Below are 17,963 nucleotides of genomic sequence, written 5' to 3' on the forward strand. Positions count from 1 at the left end.
CCGTTAGTTATTTAGGTGATTTTTTTTCGGAATTATTTCAATCCCAGAAAATAACCGTATTTTAAAACGACCGTAGTTTCCATTTCGCAAGTCGGACCGAGGTGATCTTTATATAGTTTTGGGGTAGCTTCGCGAGTAGAACACGATTATCCAACTTGCATAATTATTTGAGTTAGTTTGAAGTGCCTAATGCCTCGTTTTGCGTACTGTTTCACTAGGACCCGTTCCGTAGTTATTTCTCGTGCGTGTCCGGATTGCTCGTATGCCGTTTTAGAAATGCCCATGTTTTAGGGGCCATTTTTCCATGCATTTTAGAGCGGTCACTCGTATTTTTTGCGTGTAGGATTTGCCGGTAGTTTATTTTCTTGCGTATAGATTATTTTCCCGCATTAATGTGTGGCATTATTTTGTGTTGCAAACCCCACATATTTTATATGTTTCCAGGGTAGAAAAATCCCATGGATTTTTCTGTGCAATTAGTTTTAGCTTTTGAGGAAGTTAGTTCGCGAGATATTTTGCCGTGATGCCCTTTTGTTTAATTCGTAGGATTTATTCTGTGCGTTGTTTGACGGAGTTGTCAACTAGAGAGTTGATCTTGGATGTTTTGTTTAGCCCTGGTATTTTTGGTTGCAATAGAAATGCATGTTTAGGTGTGTTTTGATTGCCCTCAAGTTGCTACAAATAGTGCTGTTTTAGACGAGCTGAAATATTTCTAAGTCTGGAATCTGTTATGTTTTGTTGCTGTCTTGTCTTGCTCGCATCTTGTGATCTGTAGCTCTTTTGAGGTTGGTCCCATGGAGTTAGTTGTACCCCTTGTCTTCCTCTAGCATGCTGTTAATTTTCATGCCATTTGGATTCCTGTAGCTATAGGTTTGCTGCTGTCAATATAGCTTCAGATCGAAAACTGCACTTTCAGGAGGTGTTATTTTCACTAAGTCTGAAATAGTGTGTGGGATGCCATTTTGAGTCTTCTTTTCCTAGTGCTCCTTGCTGCCATGCTAGTTGTTGTAAGCGGTTCGTAGTAGTGCTTCTTGCCCTCTTCCGTGCCATGCCTTGCTTGAGTTTATCGGAGTTGTGGAGCTCGTAGTTGTGGGGCGTAGAAAATGCTATGTGGCTGATTTTGGCAGATTGTAGTGATCTCTTGTTTTGCTCGTAGTTTTCGAACCGTAGCTCCGTTTTGATCGTGTCCTACATGAAACTTGCTTAGAATCTCGTGTAGTTTCATTTTCTCTTGCTGGTTGCATGTGTTGAAGTGCTCGTAGCCGCCGTTGCACACATATTGCATTCATGCCATCATATCTTGCGGTGCTTGTATCTTTTGAACCGTAGCTCCGTTGGAGATGTTCTTTATGTGTAGATTGCTTGCCTTGACGCGTAGAATCACGCGAACCTATTTGTTTTGCTGTTTAACAACTAATTAAAGGTGTTAATTCAGATCTGGACAGAATTGTAATTTAACACGTGGGGTCATTTCGGAGATGCTATATGTCGTTTCCGACCTTATTTAAAATATCCAGATAGGTAGTTTAATTAGGCTTCACCTCTTGCCATGTTTAACCACATTTAATATTGTTGTGTATCTAATCGGGATAGAACTAAATAAATTAACGTGGAGTTTCGTCAATATGCAACTCGTGCATATTGAACTTCACTTAATGTGTAGAGTTTGATTGTTGTGATTGTCATGCCTCACATCTTTGAACCGTTCATGCATCATGTGTGTCTTGCTTCACGAAGGCATTCTTCACGAAGGCATTCTTCTTCCAAGCGGGATCTCAGGCAAGATGATCATTTCCCCAGATACCATTACTATCATTGCCATGCTAGTTTATCGCTTCTATCGTTTATGTCCCGTTGCCATCACCTGTTAAATATCAGCCTCTCAACAATGCCATGATTACCTTCAACCTGTTCGACCTAGCAAACCACTGATTGGCTATGTTACTGCTTGCTTAACCCTATTGTTAGCGTTGCTAGTTGCAGGTGCAGTTGCTTCCATGTGTTAACATGGGTTCCTTGTTATATCACCATATTAATGCTATTTAATTTAATGCACCTATATACTTGGTAAAAGGTGGAAGTCTCGGCCTTTCTAGCCTGGTGTTTTGTTCCACCTTTGCCCCCTTAGTTACCGGCTACCGGTGTTATTTTCCATAAATGAGCGCTCCTTACACGATCGGGGTCGTTATGGGGACCCCCTTGATAATTCGTTTTAGATTAAAGCTGGTCTGGCAAGGCCCAACATTGGTACTACATTTGCCTAATCACCTAATAAAATTGCATAGGGACTTCCCGGGCCCCGAGGATAATTTAATCAACCCCCGGGCCAGTGCTCCTCATGAGTGTTGGTCCAAAACAGAGCAGCTTATTAATGCTACCCGGGGCAACTCGGCGTTTGGCGTGGTAACCATCGCTCATCCGTCGTGTCCTGAGAACGAGGTACGCGACTCCTATCGGGATCGTCCACATGTCGGGCGGCCTTGCTGGATTAGTTTTACCTTTGACGAGATATCTTGTGCATCGGGATTCCGGTGATGCTTTGGGTAATCTCAGAGTTGAGGTTTTCCACTAGGGAATCCGACGAGATCGCGAGCTTCGTGATTGAGGATTTCTATGCGGCTTGTGGTAATTTGTGATGGACTAGTTGGAGCACCCCTGCAGGGTTAAATCTTTCGGAAAGCCGTGCACGCGGTTATGTGGCAATGTGGAAACTTTGTTTAACACTGGTTTTAGATAACTTGAAGTTAACTTAATTAAAACATGCCAACTGTGTGCGTAACCGTGACTGTCTCTTTCGTGAGTTCCTTCTCCGATCGAGGACACGGTGAGGTTATGTCTGACGTAGGTAGGTGTCAGGATCATTCATTTGATCATTAGTAGTTCACGTCCGTTATGCGTAGATTTTCCCCCTCTTATCTCTTGTACTCGTAAGTTAGCCACCATATATATGCTTAGCCGCTGCTGCAACCTCACCACTTAACCATGCCTCACCCATTAAGCTTTGCTAGTCTTGATACCTTTGGAAATGAGATTGCTGAGTCCCGTGTGGCTCACAGATTACTACAACACCAGTTGCAGGTTCAGGTAAAGGTTACTTGACGCGAGCGCGTTGATTGTTCATTTGGAGTTGCTTCTTCTTCTTCTTCTTCATCGATCTAGGATGGGTTCCAGACCGGCAGCCTGGGATAGCAAGGATGGACGTCGTTCTTATTTTTCTCGTTTGTTTTCGTCCGTAGTCGGACCCTGCTCTTACTCTTGATGATTATGTAATGTACTGATGTGACTCTGATGTAGCTTGTGGCGAGTGTAAGCCAACTCTTTATATAACTCTCCTTTTCAGTACATGTACTTGTAACGATATCCATTCTTGCGACACGACGAGATGCGCTTCTATCCCTGACGAGGCCCTCGAGCCAAATTGGGGATAGGGTCGCATCTTGGGCGTGACATAACGTTACTATCTTAACGGACTTTGTTATTCTGGATATTCCCGAGGATGATGGCATGGTGGTCATCCTTGGAAGACCCTTTTTAAACACTGCTGGGGCTGTTATTGGTTGCAACAAAGGCAATGTCACTTTCCATGTCAATGGTAATGAGCATACGGTGCACTTTCCGAAGAAACAATATCGAGTACATTGCATCAATGCTATTGGAAAAACTTCATCGATTCTTATTGGGAGCTTTGAATGCCCTATACCTACTGTTAAGATGAAGTATAATTTGCTTGTTGGGGATATGCACATACCTGTTGAGATGGATGAATCTAGAAGTCACAACCTTCTGTTCTCAACTTTTATCAGTGGGAGCCAGAGGAGTTCACCCAGCAATGGCACCCTCAGTACACTCTGGAGTACCCCGGAGACGGTTACTTCCCTCCTTGGGAGTAGACCAACTTAGGCCAAAAGCCTAAGCTTGGGGGAGTGCGGTGTTCTCATCGACTTTATATTCTTGCTCATGCTTTCACTTTGTTAGTCGGTGTTCACACCTTGCCACTGCATCATCCATGCTAGTTTATTTCTTTTTCTCGCTTTCTTCACGTGTGTTTGTTTAGAGTGAGAAAACCCAAAAATATTTCATGTTCTTCTTTTGCTTGTTGGGAGCTTTCGCGTGTAAATAGTTTTTTTTTCTTTGGGTCAAGGTAGAAGACTACGCTTACAATGTTTAGTGGCTCTCGCATGCATATTTGTTTATCTGTCAAAGAGTCATATTACTTTGTCTTCTCCTTTGTGTTTGCTTGCAGATTCCAGCATAGTCCAATGCACGAACACTCTTATTATTGTTCACATCATTCGGTCGTGCAAGTGAAAGGCAATAATGACGATATATGATAAAGTGACTGAGTCTGGAAAAGCTGGTATGAACTCGATCCATTTTGTTTCTGTAAATATGACTAGCTCATCGTTCCTAATTCAGCTTTGTTATGAGAGAAACATGTTTGCAATACTTAATTAGCTAGGAGCTTATAATGCTTTGTCTTGGATGCCAACATGAATTTCAAGATGATTATGATGTAGTATGATAGGATGGTATCCTCCTTTGAATGATTCAAGTGGCTTGACTTGGCACATGTTCACGCATGTAGTTGAAACAAAATCAACATAGCCTCTATGATATTCATGTTTATGGTGACTCGTGTCCTACTCATGCTTGCACTCAATGTTGGTTAATTTCAATGCGTATTGATGACTGTTGTCGCTCTCTAGTTGGTCGCTTCCCAGTATTTTGCTAGCCTTCACTTGTACTAAGCGGGAATACTGCTTGTGCATCCACTTCCATAAACCGAAAGTTGTTCCATATGAGTCCACCATACCTACCTATATGAGGTATCTACCTGCCGTTCCAAGTAAATTTGCATGTGCCACTCTCTAAACCTTCAAGTAATAATATGTTCTGCATGCTCGAACCGCTCATGTGGCGACAAGGGGCGATCAGTATCTTCCATGCTAGGCGTGTTATCCTCGATATGTGTTTATTCACTACCACTCACGAGAAAGGGGCCGGTAATTGGAATGCCCAGTTCCATGCTCAAATCGAAAAGATAATTGCAAACAAAACTCCCCTTGTATTGTTGTTGGTATGGACGGCACCCGAGTATTCGGCTCGTCGTGGAGTGTGATTGATCAGTGGTGGGGGTGTCAAAACTTTACTTTTCTGTTTGGGAACCGCCTATAGTATGTGTAGCATGGAAGATGGTGAAAATCTTGGCCATTGTGTTGACAATGAAAGCATGCCACCCAAAATTATTTATCTTTGTCTTCAAAGCTTGAGCTCTGGCACCTCTGCAAATCAATGCTTCCCTCTGCGAAGGGCCTATCTATTTATGTTTCTGTTGAGTCATCCTCTTCTTATAAAAGGACCAATTAGAGAGCACCTCTGTCATTTTCATGCTTTGCTATTAATTGATATTGAGTATGACTGTAACTGGATCTTCTTTGCCATGAATTACAATGTTCAGTCAACCCTTGGTCTTTGAAGGTGCTCTGCATTTATGTTTTGCGGTGTCAGAAAGAGCTAGCGAGATACCACCTGTTCATACTGCTTCATGATTGTTTTGACTGAAGTGTTGACGTTTGAAACTAATTATTATTACTCGCTAGTTGATTATGCCATTGATATGAGTTCCTCTTGAGACCTAAATGTCATTGCTTATGTGGTTAGCTTATGATCTTGCTGAAAATCTAAATATGAGTTAGACATAATTACAGCAACAAGATCAAACAAAGTTCGTAAAAGTTTTTCTTTTGTCTCTTTCAGTTTGTCAACTGAATTGCTTGAGGACAAGCAAGGCTTTAAGCTTGGGGGTGTTGATACGTCTCCATCGTATCTACTTTTCCAAACTCTTTTGCCCTTGTTTTGGACTCTAATTTGCATGATTTGAATGGAACTAACCCGGACTAACGTTGTTTTCAGCAGAATTGCCATAGTGTTGTTTTTGCGCCGAAATAAAAGTTCTCGGAATGACCTGGAAATTTACAAGGATTTTTTGTGGAATATATAAAAAATACTGGCGCAAGAATCAACCGGAGGCGTGGAGCGAGGAGCCCACAAGCCCAGGAGGCGCGGGCCCCCTGGTCGCGCCTAGCAGGCTTGTGGGGCCCTCGGGGCTCCGCCGCCTCCAACTCCAGCTCTATTTAGTCCCTTTCGCCAGGAAAAAAATCAAGGAGAAGAGTTCATCGCGTTTTACGAGACGGAGGTGCCGCCACCACCTGTTCTTCCTATGGACGGTAGATCTGGAGTCCATTTTGGGCTCCGGAGAGGGGAGATCGTCGCCGTCGTCATCACCAACCATCCTTCATCGCCAATTCCATGATGCTCTTCACCGTTCGTGAGTAATCTCATCGTAGGCTTGCTGGATGGTGATGGGTTGGATGAGATCTATCATGTAATCGAGTTAGTTTTGATGGGGATTGATCCCTAGTATCCACTATGTTCTGAGATTGATGTTGCTACTACTTTGCCATGCTTAATGCTTGTCACTAGGGCCCGAGTGCCATGATTTCAGATCTGAACCTATTATGTTCTCGTCAATATATGTGTGTTCTTGATCCTATCTTGCAAGTTGTAGTCACCTACTATGTGTTATGACCCGGTAACCCTGGAGTGACAATAGCCTGAACCACTCCTGGAGATGACCATAGTATGAGGAGTTCATGTATTCACTAAGTGCTAATGCTTTGTTCCGGTTCTCTATTAAAAGGAGAGCCTTAATATCCCGTAGTTTCCATTAGGACCCCGCTGCCATGAGAGGGATGGACAATAGATGTCATGCAAGTTCTTTTCCTTAAGCACGCTTGACTATATACGGAATGCATGCCTACATTACATTGACGAACTTGAGCTAGTTACATATCTCCCAATGTTATAACTGTTGCATGATGAATGTCATTCGACTTAATTATCCATCACCGATCCAATGCCTACGAGTTTTTCCTACTGGTTCTTGCTATGTTACTTTGCCGCTACTGCTGTCACCGCTGCTACTGTTACCGCTACTGCTGTCACTACTGCTACTGTTACCATTGCTACTGTTGCTATCACACTACTTCGCTACTGATACTTTGTTGCAGATACTAAGTCTTTCAGGTGTGGTTGAATTGACAACTCAAATGCTAATGCTCGAGAATATTCTTTTGCTTCCCCTTGTGTCGAATCAACAAATTTGGGTTGAATACTCTACCCTCGAAAACTTTTGTGATCCCCTATACTTGTGGGTTATCAGGAAACAAAAAAATTCCTACGCACACGAAGACCTATCATGGTGATGCTCATCTACGAGAGGGAGATTCGAGCCACATACCCTTGTAGATCGCTAAGCGGGAAGCGTTAAGAAATATGGTTGACGTAGTGGTACAAGTTCATGATTCAAATCACCGTCGTCCCACGATCCGTTCCGATCTAGCGCCGAACGGACGTCACCTCCGCATTCAGCACACATACAACTCGATGACGATCTCGGCCTTCTTGATCCATCAAGAGAGACAGAGAAGTAGATGAGTTCTCCGGCAGCACGACGGTGTGCTGGTGGTGGTGATGATCTACTCCTGCAGGGCTCCGCCCGAGCTCCGCAGAAATCTGATCTAGAGGAAGAACTACCTGGTATAGGTTTCAGTTGCACGTGGCAAAGTTGTCTCTCAAAACCCCTAAAACCACCAATATATATAGGAGGAGGGGAGGGGCTAGCCTTGGGGCTCACGGAGCCCCAAGGGCACCGCCGATTGGGAGGAGGTGGACTCCCACCCCAATTCGGTTTGGGGGAAGGAGTCCACTCCTTCCTTCCCACCTCCCTCTTTCCTTGTTTTTTCTTTTCCTTTGGTATTTTCTCCTTGTGGCGCCATAACCCTCTTGGGCTGGCCTCACCAGCCCTCTAAGGGCTGGTGCGCCATCCTAGGGTTACTGGGCTCACTCCTGGGTGGGTGGGCCCCTCCCGATGAATACATGGAACCCATTCGTCATTCCCAGTACACTGCCGGTAATGCCCGAAAACTTTCCGGTGACCAAATGAAACCATCCTATATATCAATCTTCGTTTCCGGACCATCCCGGAAACCCTCGTGTCGTCCGTGATCTCATCCGGGACTCCGAACAACCTTCGGTCACCAACACATATAACTCAACTATACTAAAACGTCACCGAACCTTAAGTGTGCAGACCCTACGGGTTCGAGAACTATGCAGACATGACCCGAGACACACCTCGGTCAACATCCAATAGCGGGACCAAGATGTCCATATTGGATCCTACATATTCTATGAAGATCTTATCGGTTGAACCTTTGTGCCAAGGATTCATATAATCCCGTATAACATTCCCTTTGTCCTTCAGTATGTTACTTGCCCGAGATTTGATCCTCGGTATCCTATACCTATTTCAATCTCGTTACCGGCAAGTCTCTTTACTCGTTTCGTAATACAAGATCTCGTTACTTACACTTGAGTCACATTGCTTGCAAGGCTTGTATGTGATGTTGTATTACCGAGTGGGCCCCGAGATACCTCTCCGTCACACGGAGTGACAAATACTAGTCTTGGTCGATGCTAACTCAACGGACACCTTCGGAGATACCTGTAGAGCACCTTTATAGTCACCCAGTAATGTTGTGACGTTTGATACACACAAGTTATTCCGCCGGTGTCAGTGAGTTACATGATCTCATGGTCATAGGAATGAATATTTGAACGCAGAAAACAATAGCAACAAATTGACACGATCACATGCTACGTTCATAGTTTGGGTCTAGTCCATCACGTGATTCTCCTAATGATGTGATCCAGTTATTAAGTGACAACACTTGCATATGATCAGAAAACCTTAACCATCTTTGATCAACTGGCTAGCCAACTAGAGGCTTGCTAGGGTTACAATTTTGTCTATATATCCACACATGTATCTATGCTTTCATTCAATACAATTATAGCATGGATAATAAACGATTATCTTGAAACAGGAAATATAATAATAACTAGGCCTCAAAACATGATCTAAAATGGCTACCACCATCTCTCAGTATATCAATCCAACAACTAGAGAAGTCGGTCAACAGTATAAATGCTTGGTCGAAGTCGACCAAGTATATATGCTTGGTCGACTTTCCTTGTTGTTGGATTTATGGATCATCTTCCTCATGTAGCCGTAAATATAATTCAATGAGCTTCCGCAACCTGAACAGTGAACCTTCTTCTTTATCGGCTCTGATACAATCGCCGCGACGTCATCCCCATCTCCCACAAGGTCCTGCCACATCGCCCTCGTCTCGCCCTCTTTACTCTTCCTAAGAATTGAACGATCTCAAATTTATTTTTAGTTGCCTGTTAAATAGCAAGTACCAATTATAAAATTACAATGTATATTCAAGAGTCCAAGGATGCATATACAAAAGATGAACTCGGGTAGAGTGTATATATCGCTAGCTTGTTTACTGGTGATGAAGCCATGCAATGGCATCATCGAAGCACTTTTGGAACCTCTGCATGCCAGCCGGCGGCAGGGAGATGCCCACCTCCATGCCGCTGCTCCGGCGGCTCTCCGCCAAAGCCATGGCGCCGGTCCTCGCCACGGACACGATCTCCACCTTGACCGGCCGCCCGAACCCGAAGTCGACGTCGTAGACATGGAACCTCGGCGACCCGGCCACGCTCAGCACCCCGCCGCCGGTCGCGACGGCCTCCCTGATCTTCTCCGGCCACGACACCATCTTCTCGGGGGACGCGGTGTGACCCATCGCGTCCTCGATGGCCGCGGCCACCGCAGTGCACGCGGTGAGGATGCCTCCGGCGCCGGCCGCCGCGAGCTGGTCCTTGGGCGCGGCGTGCTGGGCGGCGCCGATGCAGTTGCCGAGGTACTCGTCCGGGACGGGGTCGGGCTTCATCCGCGCGCGGTGGTCGATGGGGAAGAGGATGTAGGTCGGGTCGCCGCCGCTTGATGATGCGTCGTCGTCGTATTTGGCGCGCTGGTAGCAGGACCAGATGAGGCCGAAGGTGGCGACGAGCGAGGAGCATCGCGGCGGCGGCGCTCCCGCCTCGCCGGCCGCGGCGAAGACGACGTCCTTGACCCGCTGTATGTCGTCCATGGAGAGCGTGAAGGTGGCCAGGAGCTTGTCGCTGGACATCTCGACGTACTCCATCTCCTTGGTGCTCGTGAGGTCTGCGACGTACATGTCGTAGATGTGGCGGGAGCTGGGGTGCCTGGTGACGAGACTCCTGTCGATGAGAGGGGACGGGGGCGCGGCGGCGCCGGTGCTGGCGGCGGCCCAGGCATGGAGAAAGCGCGTGGAGGAGGCCCCGTCGCAGGCGGCATGGTGCAGGGAGATGCCGACGGCGAGGCCGCCGCGGAGCACGGTGGCCTGCAGGGCGAGCACGGGGCCGACCCCCGCCGAGAGAGGCGGCACGAGCGGCAAGATCCTGGCGACCTCCCTCGGCCCGTCGGCCGCTAGCTCGTCGACGTCGGCGGCGTACTCGGCGACGGTGAAGCCGACGCCGTCGCCGGGCCGGTAGTGGAGCTCGTAGCGGTCGGCGGTGCCGGGCATGAGGCGGAGGCGGCCGGCGAGCGGGAAGTAGGCGCGGAGGGCGTGGGAGAGCGAGGACCTCAGGCTGGAGGTGATGGCCGAGGGGACGCCATCCGGGCCTGGGGTGAGGCGGTAGAAGAAGAGGCGCTCCACCGGCGGGGAGTTAAGCCAGTAGACGTCGAAGAAGGTGAGCGGGAGGGAGGTCTCCGGCGCCGGCGGTGGCGCTACGACGGTGCTCTCCAGGACGCGGAGCTGCGGCGGAGAAGGCGGCCGGTCCATTGCGTTGCGCCTTGACGACGACGTGCGTGGAGGAGATGCGAGCGGAGCAGCTGTGGGGAGGGATCAGTGCGCGGGTCCATTTCACTCTCGTCTAGTTTATCTTCCTTCTTTGATTTGATGTGAGGGTGTTGACAAACGAGAACGGGACCTCGCCACGGTCGTTGTACGGGTCTCTGTCTTATTGAGCTTGAGATGGAGAAAATGGAGTGAGACTCACCACCAGCACCCACCCTCGAACCTTCCGCTTCGGCGTTTGTGTTGATTCCTTTTTTGTCTGTTTTATTCCTTTTATTATTATTTTTGTCTGTTTGGATTGATTCAATCGGACGGCGATATTCGCTTCGGCGTTTGTGTCCACGCATTCGTCCAACACTGGTTCGATCCATTTTTACCGACATACGGAAAACATATAAAACATTTTTGAAAATAATAAACAAGCATAATTAAATACTAAAAGCCGATCATGAAGGTGAGAGTCCACGCGTCCCATTACATCTGCTAGGACATATGCCCGTGCGTTGCAACGGGACAATAAAAATTATCACATACTCTGACAGAACCTTTAATACTCCATGTTATGACATGTGCTTGGCTACGAAGAAAATTTTACTTGCCCCATCCACCATAATAAGCACATGAGATAGTTTAGAGAAGAAATTTGTATTCGGCAGTGTTTTAAACCAATTATACCTATATACATTATAGTATACAATTTCATTTAATTAGAGCAATTACACAAAAAAAATTGAGGGATAGCTATACCATCGATGAAATGCATAATGCAGTCAGGCTGGTACCACGTTAGGTGGGTCTGCCAGATTGGACCGGCTAAGGCCAATTGGGTGTCATTGGGTGAAAAAGTAATTGAATAGTCTTTGAGTGAAAAAAATATATACCGAATTATTACGTACTCTTCGAGAGTTTAATAATTCATTCTAAGGATTTTTAAAAAAATTCATCCATCAGAACTTCATTACAAATAAGAAGAAAACCACTCAGGTTGTTTGCTACTCGCACTTCACAAACACGGTATATGCCATCACAATAATGAGTATATGACTGATTTGTGCGCCATATAACAGTCATACGTAATCACGATTCCTATGAAAATTACTACAGACGCGAAAACCCTATATATCTACATCATCGTTCTAATTTATGCAAACCTTCCTCTCACAACTTGCTAATTTTAAATGAATAATTTCATCTTTATATTTGTTTGCTGGAATTTTGAAGCTTGGAGCTAATTTCTAAGATCTTGAAATTGTCTCAAATGACATGGTACACACCAGTAAACATATAGCCAAGCCTGTTAGGTGAAAAAGTAACATGTATTCGCTAATTCAGTTTAACAAAAACTATAAGCTATACCAATCATGCTAAACAGCGGCATGATTTGCTGTGGTTAGATACTGAGACCGAGTTGCCTTAAACATATACGATACAGGAAACCTCATTAAGTGATATGCCATAGAACTAATAAAAAAAATTATACGAACATGCTAAGCCAACATGCCCTTACTAAGTTTAAATATGAGACAAAATTAATGCTGCTGTCAAGGGACTATATTTGGTAGTTGATTGTCTGTCTAAACCGAAATGGAGGGAGTATATATCATCCATAGCTTCTGTATCACCATGTTCACACACTACCAATCCACACAAAAACAAATCAGCGTATAAGGGGTTTCTTGCAACTTCCCCTTCACATGTACCTCTATACACATGTCCTTTGCGCCTTGTAGTATTCCAAACTGCAATCCTCCTAACAAAAGCAATCCCAATATTCAGAACGGAACTTGTTGGGACTTGCACATTTACCTAGTTTGTGAACAAGTCAACTTCCTACCACTAGAAAGGCGGATAATTATCTGGTACATACATCCTCCACTAGAAAGGACTTTGTCCATAATATGCCCTACTTCGGTTCACACTAGGTCCTCATCGTCCTCTTCAACGGCGATCCCTGCCGCGTCCTCCGTTTCTCGCACGAGGCCAAGTAGCAGTAGTATGGTGCTATGTGAGACCTCCACCCGAGCACCTCAAACCTCTCATCGTCAGGAACGCCTCTTCCAACGATCAAATCTTGGACGCTCACGCCGGGCAACGTATCCACACGCTCCGCGGCTGTCGATCGGTAGTTGTAGAGGAGGTAAACCCCACCGGCGCCGCCTTTGCCATGTATCGGATGCAAGTACGATGGACGGTTGTTACCGATGAGGTCCATGGGGTTGTCGCCGCAAATCGAGAGGTGCCGTCGCATGTGACCTCTCAGGCAGCGCAGCAGGCCGCGCCAGAAACGGGCGTCCATGTTGTTGCGCATCAGGCCTCCATACATGTTGGCGTACATGAACGAGCACCTGAGCTCCGCCACGACGGCCATGGCCACGGAGGCAAGCTCTGGCTGGTCGTTTGGGTTGGTGGCACCGAAGGCGCGAGCCTTGAAGAAGTACCAGTACTCATCCGGCGGCAGGTAGTCCAGCCTTATCGGGACGGTCGTCCCCAACCTCGCGACGGCAGCGCCCGCCTCCGTCGCGCTTGTTACTATGATTTTACTGCCATTTGCTATGCATGATGCAGACGAACAGAAATCATATAACTTTGTCCAGGACGCCTCGTCGTCGTATTCAACGATTACAAGGGTTTTGCAGCTTCCATCTTGGAAGTTCTTCTGGTGCTTGCAGAATGCCATTGAGGTAGTGCCCTCGAGGTCCTCTTTGCAAATGCGGATAATGACCGGGAAGCAAGCACGCACCCTCTCGTCGCTGCAGGCATGCTCGACTAGAGTTCTCTTCCCGGCTCCCCGCCGGCCGATCACCGGAAGGACGTCCAAGCCGGTTGTCGACGATCTCTCCGGCTCCGGCTCCGGCTCCTTTCGCAGCAGGAAGCCAATGAGGCGGCGCAACTCCGCTTGACGCCCAAACATGCAGTTGTCAACAAACAGGTATGTTGTGTAGGGCTGGCAAAACATGCGAGGGTAGCTACCCAAGAACACCAGAAACTCATCCATGTCAGCAATGGTGGACTCCAACCCAGAGAGCACGTCTCTTAGATCATCCATGGCTGGTGAGCGACTGAGCCACCGCCGCCGCTTCCCCGCGGTTGGGCCAAATGTAGTCAACTGCGGCAGCGTTTCTTGATCGTCCGCCCCGGCGTCGCCGATGATGGCACGGTGTTGGTACTTGAAGGTGTCTAGCACATACTGGCCCCGGTACATGGCCTCCATGAGGACGGAGAGCTGCAGGAGCATCGCGCCGTTGGTCACGCGACGCGACGCGGCCTCCTCGACGATGGTGTGAGCTCGCAGCAGCGCTGCCTTGAGGTGCTCCAGCTTCTCGCAGGCGGTCATTGACTCGTTGCACCGCTTGATCATGGACGACATGAATCTGCTGAACAGCTCCCCAACGACTGCAGAACAGAACACCTCCATTGCTCTAAATCTGGATCAACACAACAAATAGAAGAGCATATTATAGATTATTACAGTGGAAGAAGGGGTAGATCCTCCGGCGCCAATTAGTGTATAAGAGGGAGAAATCATGGATCCTCCAGTGCCAATTATTATATATTTCTTGACTGACCTTTCATTTATAAAGTTAGGCATGACTTTTTTTAATTGGATTTTCTTAGGCATGACTTTTGGTTCACGTAGACAGTCCAATAATCCCATGTGCAGAAAATAAGCGCCATCGTGTGCAAAAAGTCGTGTTGAATTTTCCTGGTTTGGTGTCTGCAAACAATGTACTGGACATATTTGTGTTCTGATCGATCGTGTGGTGTTGAAGTCTTTGGAGCCATATGAACATAATGTGGTTTTGGTGTCTTGGTGGCTGCGGCCGTTCATCTCCACACACGCCGTCCACCAACTTGTTCCACACCGTTCAATTGCTCCGCGTCTCCACTGTCACTCTCTTCTACTGTATCTAATTTTATCACCACCAACCCGAGACAAACTTTCCGAATAAATCAAAAATAATGAAGAGTATGCAGTCGACTATTTTGCAAGTCGAGCTGGAAGGTATATATTGAAGTTACAATCAAAGAGATGATGTGAAATACATTGTGCAGCCCAATATGACAGGTTGCACGTGCAAAATGTGCCAGCGAACATTTTTTGAAACCATTAATATTTTTCCAAATTTGCAAACATTTTTTTGAAAAGGAAAACATTTTTTCAAACTTGATTTTTTTTGTAACACCAGCAAAAAATGAGGACAAGAACATTTTAAGAATTTAAGAACAGTCTTCTAGAATTTTTTTTGTATTTGTTTAAAAATGAGATCATTTTTAAAATTATGAATATGCTTTTTTTAGCAATAGACAACATGGAGTGGATATTTTAATTTCAAAGAAGAGATGTAATGCTACTCGCTCGTTTCTGTGGTTACTATCAAATGTAACTGGTATATTAAACAAGTGATCATGTGGCTAACTCCAAAAGAAATTAAACAACGCCACAAAGGCTATCAGCCCTACGTTGCTGAGTAAGGATGTTTCTGCTCTGGCAGAAATCATTTAAAGGATACTACTCACTAACAAGATAGGCTTCTTCCTCCGACATTCTCGCTTCCGCTTCGTCGAACTCCGCTTTTGCCGTTTCTTCTCTCTAAGGTGCTGGAACGCTCCGTTGGCGATGCATTTCACATCCCACTGCTTCGGCATGTCGCTTAGCCCCGTTCATCTTTGGTGCTACATCGTGAGTAGGATGTTGAGCCAAAAAAGTTTCACTCTATATGGTAAAGCCTACAATCAGAATGAAGAAGTGAGAAGCAGCTCATCGCGTGTGGGAGCTTGTTGATTGTAAGGAAAGCCATAATCTTCCCATTAGATTGCATGTTTTGTGAATATCCTATGATGTTGGCTCTTCTGTGTCATCCAGGAAGGCTAGGCTCACAAGCTGGAGGTATAAAGGTGTGGTTGATGGATGAGATGCCTTCAATATGTTAAGACAGAGAGGGGAGAGTAAATCCAGAGTTGAGTGGGAATCGTTGATAGACATCCAGATTTTCCCTGAGGTACAATAGCGTCTGAACTAAAAAAAGGGAACATGGAAGGTGAGTGTGGTAAAGGATACTAAACCCAGCTCTTTCCAAAAATGTCTACCTCAAGTTTCAGAATCCGCACCGAACAACCCTAACGATAGGTAGAGGGGGATCTTGTGATGATGGAAATGGTAAGTATGTGGGCCACTTTGGGAGGTAAGATAAAATGATCTTATTCACGATTTCATGGGAATTGAGTTGTTCAAGATAATGTAAAACAAAACTCCAAGTGCAAGAGGTTGATCTAGATGAACAACGTTAACATAGAGTAGAACTGTATTACCATCTAGTGGAAAGCATAAATATTTTCATCACCAGAGGATTTCTTGAGTTCTTATACTATGCTTTCTTGCCATGGGCATAAGCTTGCAACTTTAACTTGAGGAGTGGACACTATGATCCTTCCCCCCATTCTGTTATCTGGGAAGCAACTTTTAATCTTATCCCACACCTGAATGGTGTTTATGCCATTGATCAAAAATGACTTGATCAGAGGGAGGGAGGGAGGGAGGGAGGGAGAGAGAGAGGGATGTTGGACCTGTAGGTCCTGTTAGAACTACTCGCACATCATTGAAGAGGCAACATGGTTGATGAAGATAGCCTCCATGATGGAACCCCCCCTGGCAGAGTACCAGAAAAGGTCTCTAATTAGGATCATGAAAGAAACGAGGTTTCACTACTAGAAAAAGGCTTATCCCCAATATCACTATTAGTGGCGCACCATGATGGTGGTGCGCCACTTCTATATAGCAGTGATGCACCAGAATCAGGTGCGCCATTGCTATGTTTTTACTAATGGCACACCACATGAGCAGTGAGTCATTGCTATTTTTTGATCCATCCCCCATCCCCACGAGACATAGCAATGGCTCACCACACCTAGCTGCGCCACTGCTATGCTACATAGTAATGGCGCACCTGGGCGTGGTGCGCCATTACTAACGTCACACACACCCCCCGGATCGCCTTTTAGGTTTTTTAAAAAATAAAAGAAAATGATAAAAGATTCAAAAAAATCCAAAAAATAGATGCCCATGTGTTATGTGTTCTAGTTGTTATGAAAATTAACAAACATGATAAAAGATTTAAAAAAATTCAAAAAAATAAAATGGCGCACGACCTCCGATGAAAAAGTTTTTTATATGAAAAATTATCTACTCGAAAAGTTACATCTGAATTCAACAGGAGTTGAAGATTTTTAGAATCCCCAAAAACCTAACAGAAAAAAAGTTATGATGGTTTTAAGATCTGGAGGTAAAAAAATCGAAAAAATTAAAAATTAAATAAATAGTAATGGCGCATCACGCCTAGGTGCGCCACTACTATGTAGCATAGCAATGGCGCACCAGTGCAAGGTGAACCACTGCTATTTTCCCGCCTTCACAATTCAAAAAAATAGCAATGGCGCACGAGTGCAAGGTGCGCCACTCCTTAGTTGGGCTAAAAGGGCCGGCCAGCCAATTACACCTTCATTCTTCTCCTCCTCTCCTCCACTCCATCTCCTCCTCTCCTCCTCTCCTCTACTCCATCTCCTCCTCTCCTCCTCTCCTCCACTCCATCTCCTCCTCTCCGGCGACCTCCTCCTCCTCACGGTGCTCCTCCTCCGGTGAACTCCTCCTCACGGTGCTCCTCCTCCGGCGACCACCTCCTCACGGTGCTCCTCCTCCTCATGATGCTCCTCCTCCCTCCTATCCTCCTCACGGTGCTCCTCCTTCCTCCTATCCTCCTCACGGTGCTCCTCCTCCCTCCTATCCTCCTCACGGTGCTCCTCCTCCGGCGACCTCCTCCTCCCTCCTCTCCTCCTCATGGTGCTCCTCCTTCCTCTCCTGCTAACGGTCCTCCTCCTCTCCGGCGACCTCCTCCTCCCTCCTCTCCTCCTCACGGTCTCTCCTCCCTCCTCCTCTACTTCCGGCCACATGTGGAGCTCCCCTGGCACAAATAACATAACAGATCCAGGTCGAGAATGATATTTGAAAAAAATTCAAGCAACAAAAAAGAGCAAAAAATCAAGCCAAAAAAATGAGCCAGATCTAGATCCAGATCCAAATTCAAAAATCGAAAATAGAAATGGCGGACGGTGGGGGTAAGACGGTGCGCCACTACTATTTTCCCGCCTTCAAAATTAAAAAAAAATCAA

At 46.2% G+C, this 17,963-nt stretch overlaps 1 pseudogene across 1 annotated transcript; it reads right to left on the reverse strand.

The window, feature by feature from the left end:
- Window positions 1-9,285: 9,285 nt before the first annotated feature.
- Window positions 9,286-10,943, reverse strand: LOC123403976 (annotated as a pseudogene). The gene has a single exon (XR_006611606.1). The product of XR_006611606.1 is annotated as a malonyl-CoA:anthocyanidin 5-O-glucoside-6''-O-malonyltransferase-like (transcript).
- Window positions 10,944-17,963: the final 7,020 nt, after the last annotated feature.

Source organism: Hordeum vulgare, chromosome 1H, assembly GCF_904849725.1.
Source record: "Hordeum vulgare subsp. vulgare chromosome 1H, MorexV3_pseudomolecules_assembly, whole genome shotgun sequence".
Classification (NCBI taxonomy): Eukaryota; Viridiplantae; Streptophyta; class Magnoliopsida; order Poales; family Poaceae; genus Hordeum; species Hordeum vulgare.